Below are 5,130 nucleotides of genomic sequence, written 5' to 3' on the forward strand. Positions count from 1 at the left end.
CCAACCCCTCTTGTCCCACTTACTTAGAACCTTAAACTCATTCACACTTAAGTATCAATGACTGCTAAGGCTTAATGTATTTCTTCTTCCAGAGGCACATGCAATTCCCAGGTGGCTAATGGTAAGCCAAAAAAGATGATGGTAGAAGTTCAGACACATACCGGAGAATGTGGGAGTGTCAAAACACAATGCCTGCTGGGAACCAGCAGTTAGCGTAATGGCTATGTCGCTGGACTCCCATGTAGTCAACCGCGGTTCGTGTCCTGGACCCGGTGGCTTAAAACTCACGCTGGGCGCGTGTGCGTGCGTGCCCAAGATCCCGAGAGGAGAATGGAGGAGAAGGGATTGTGGCGTGACCATCCCCCCTAGGGAGTGATTTCTCGCTTTCTGTCTCTATGTCTCTCTCTGTCTGGCGAGCACACACGCTCTATAGTGAAAAACCTCTCCAAAAAGAAAAAAAGAAAAAAAAAATCCCACAATGCCTGCCTATTATTTTGTCTCACAAAGAACCACAAGATAAAAATAAATATCTGGAGGCATTGTCTATCCTCTAGGCAGATTTCCAAAACCATACCCTGGTTTTCCAGGTGTCAAGATCATTCCAAAAAAAAAAATCATTCCACCATAGCAGTAGTCTGTGTAAAATATTATGCACTAACAAAATCCACAGGTTGAGAATAAACCAAGTTTGTGTCCCAAAGTGGATATAATGCAAAGTCCAGACACTCCCCTCAGTACAAAGCTATAGTAACAACAAAACAAACAGGTGCAGGGCAGGTGCAGTGGGTTGAAGGCAGCCTCAACTAGGGAGTTATACGTAGGTGTCAAAAAACACAAGTAAAAATAATAGCTTGTGTTGTGCCAGTTTTTCATATGATTCCTTATGAAACTACTTTACTTGGGTCTAAAAGTAATTCAACTCAACATTTATTCTTAAGAATTCTATCTATTTTCAGAAAATGCTCTTTCTCTTCATTTTCACTTTGGTTTATTTAACCAAGATTGTTTTTTCTTATTTATCATTCTCCCCCAAATTTATCTGCTTTATGGAATTTGGTTGCTTCCATAGCATTTATCTCTCCTTTTGTATACTCTTTATCTGTCATGAGGTTTGAATGAACTAATTTCTTCCTCTAGGATTGGGTTCTGGTCCCCAATCATGTACTTAACCTTAATCATGTACTCTGCTTCTTGACACAAAGGTTGTCCCATAGAGGAGCATGCACTCTAGGGTTATCTCAGTGACTGCCGAGGCTTACGATCTAACTTGGGTCTAACCAGAGTGAAACCTTAGGGTTTTGCTTGTTGTTTGATGGAAGAGAATATGTATCTTTTTCTGGACAATGTGTGTATGGAAAACCTTAAGATGATTATAGTCATGCTATCATAAGTAATACTAATCTGGAGGGAAAAAAATTGACTCAGATTTGAGAAAAAAAGCAAAGAGGGAGTGCCTTGATCAAACCCCAACTGTAGCTGTGTTTTTCACTTAAAAAACAACAAATCCTCTTTACTGTTTAAATTGATTTCAGTCAGATTTTCCTATTCCTTGTTACGAAAAGCATGCTAAATTTTAAGCTATGTTTACAATGTGAAGGATCTTCAAAGCAGTTCCTGGAAAATGCGTATTTTGAAAAAAAAAACTATGAATGGCTTTTAATTTTTTTGGACCAAAATAAACTTGTACTAATTTTTCATTATATGTCTTAAAAAGATATAATCTGAAGCACTAAACAGAAGCATTGAACAGAATAAGACATCAGTTTGAAAAGAATCACTGTGATAGCAACATGAATTCTGCTAAAATTAAAGCAGAGACAAACATTAACTTTTTGGTGAAGTTTGGGTAAAAAAATGGTGAAATCATTGATATTTTATAGTAAGTTCATAGAAATAATGCCCCAAAGAAATAATCAGTTCACAAATGAGTAACTCATTTTAGGAAGAAACAAAATGATGTTGAAGATGACACCACCATCGGCAGAACATTTACATTAATTTGTGAAGAAAAGTTCATCTTGTTTGTGCCCTCATTGAAGAGAGCTAATGATCAACAGTCTAAAAAAATTGTCAACACCATAGACTTTGCAGTTGGTTCTGCTTACATAATGCTGATTGAAAAATTAAAGTTGAGCAAACTTTCTGCTTAATGCCAAAACTTTTGCACCAGATCAGCTGGAGACAATAACAGAGTTTTTAGTGGAAATTTTAAACAAGTGCACTCAAGATCCTAAAGCGTTTATTCCAAGAATTGTAACAGGAGATTACCCATGGCTATACCAGTCCGATCCTGAATACAAAGCACAAAGTAATGGATATCAAGAAGTAGAAGTGGTCCAGTCAAAACAGAAGTGGACTAGTCAAGAGCAAAGGTCATGGCCACAGATTTGGGGGGTGCAGTTTGTTGACTTTCTAGAGAGCCAAATCTGAAAACATCTGCTTGTTACGAGAGTGTTTTGAGAGAGTTAGCCAAAGCTTTAGCAGAAAAATGCCTGAGAAAGCTTTATGAGAGTTTAACCACAATATTTCTGCTCATTCCTCCCATCAAACTAGGGCAATTCTGCAAGAATTTCAATGAGAAATCATTAGGCATCCACCTTATAGTCCTGGCTTGAACCCTTCTGACCCCTTTTTGTTTCCTAATCTTACAAAATTTTTTAAAATATATTTTACTATGTTTTAATACATTCAGTCTTTGAATATCAGTACAGCATGCAAAATGAATTTTCCCAGCATGAACACAGTATATATTAGTCCAGTTAAAGATAATTATTATACATGTTATCATCAACAGATTATTTTCTATTTTGTTTGTCCCTTAGATGGACTAAACAGCTGATATTTGAACCTTATGAAGTTTATGTTGAGAAATAAAATGATCTTTTTCTTTTTTTTTTTTTTTTTTGGTATACTGTGCATGTGCTCACTTAAGAGAAGAGACAGAGAAAGACAGAGAGAAAGGGAAAGTGAGAAATCAACCCCTAGGGGGATGACCACATCACAATCCTTCCTTCTTCACACTCCTCTCAGGATTTTGGGAATGTTTTCACACATCCCTGGTGTGTTTTTCAAGCTACTGAGTCCAAGACTTGAACCTTTGAATCAGCTAGGTGGGATCTATCACCTTAACCACCACACACTACTTGCTGGCCCATGATATGAGATGATGTATCTTTTTAATTTTTATCTCCTAATTCCACTTTTCTATGAACTTTTTGAGGTCTTTTTGTATATTGGAATTTCATCTTCAGGCACATGTGTATTACTAATTTTTTTCTTTGTAGTGTTTTTACATTGAAATGTAGAATCAATTACTAAATTTTCTTTAGAAGATATATCCCATTTATTTATTTATTTATTTATTTATCTATTTTTCAAATCACTTACTTCAGTTGCTGTGTTCTATGTGACTGCTAACCAATCCAAGCCTTTTTTTGCCAGTTTGACTGAATGTAGGTATTTAATTATGAGAGCCTCTCCTCTACTTTTCTTGATTTATTTTAGCAACTCTATAGCAATCAGCTTCTTTGTAGTGACATCATTCCTTGAATCGAAACTGTAAATTGGATTAATTGCTTGTGGTTTTATTATCCAGTTCTTACTCAGTCGTTTAGATGATTTCTCTTTTAACAGCATCATCTGAACACTATGACTATAAGTCTCGTGACAAAGAAAGCAAGAATTGAGAAGGTCAATAAACATTTTATTTTATGTTGTTTTATTTGTTAATCTTCATTTTACTGATTAATTCTTCTTACTTCCCCCACATGTAATCTAAAGTTACTGTTCTCAGAAAGCTTTATAATTCAAACCTTCGTTTCGTACTAACCTAAATAAATACTTTCTTTTCATTGACCACATGTATTACTTACTTTCTCTTTTTTTTTTTTGGAGAGATTTTCACTATAGGGCGCATGCACTCGCCAGACAGACAGAGAGAGACAGAGAGAAAGAAAGCGAGAAATCACCCCCCAGGGGGGATGGTCACGCCGCCATCCCTTCTCCATTCTCCTCCTGGGATCTTGGGCACGCATGCACACGTGCCTGGTGTGAGTTTTAAGCCACCAGGTCCGGGATGTGAACCGCGGTCGACTACGTGGGAGTCCAGCGACATAGCCATTATGCTAACTGCTGGTTCCTTACTTTCTAAAATTTTAATTACTCAGGTACTTTTTCCACATTTATAAAAAAGGTAATCCTAATGCCTCATACTTAGCTGGTACTCAACATATATTAGTTTGCTTTCTTCTTCCTCTTGTAAACACAAAGGCATATTTAAGGGTCAATGGATGTGTTCATAGGACATGCATGAGTTAAGAATAAAGTTATTTTTCACTATGCTCAAGTGGAGGAAAGACTGAAGCAGTAATACCAGTTCTTGCACATAACAGTAATTAATAAACGAGGCGGTCAATTCTGCAAAAGCCGAAAGAATAGAGCTCATTCACATCAAAATGAAAGCTTTCCATCAATGACTCATGAGCAGTTTTAGGGAGCTCTGACTTCTCATTCACTTTTCTTTTTAGAAATTAGCTATAGGAATGTGCACTCACTGGAGAGAGAGACAGAGAGAGAGAGAGAGAAAGTGAGAGTGCACCTGTCAAGGGGGATGGTCATTCCTCAGTTCCTTCTCTTCTATTCTCCTCTTGGGATTTTGGGCATGCACACACACACTATGTATGTTTTCCAAGCTACCAGGTCCAGGACTCAAACCATGCAGTCAACCATGCAGAATCCAGCTACCTTAACCACCATGTGACCGGTTGGCCCAGACTTCTTAATCTTTTTATTTACTTCTAAATTATAGTCCTAAGGATATATTTGAATACCAGATGGATAAAATGATTCTCCATGGGAGGCAAAAAGATAATACGCTGGCAATCAAGATTTTTTGAGGGGCCAGCCTGTGGCATGATGGCTAAGGTGGCTGGATTCCATATAGCTGGGTGCACAGTTTGAGTCTCAGACCTGGTAACCTGAAAAAACATACTGAGTGTATGCATTTGTGCCCAAATCTCCAAAGAGGAAGAAATGGGGGGAAAGGCATTGTGATTTGATCATTCCCCCATGGATGATGTTTTCAAAGAATAAAAATAAAAAAGATTTATTAAGGAATAGTAACTTTATAAT

The sequence above is a fragment of the Tupaia chinensis genome, unplaced genomic scaffold (assembly GCF_000334495.1).
Source record: "Tupaia chinensis unplaced genomic scaffold, TupChi_1.0 Scaffold000545_1, whole genome shotgun sequence".
Classification (NCBI taxonomy): domain Eukaryota; kingdom Metazoa; phylum Chordata; class Mammalia; order Scandentia; family Tupaiidae; genus Tupaia; species Tupaia belangeri.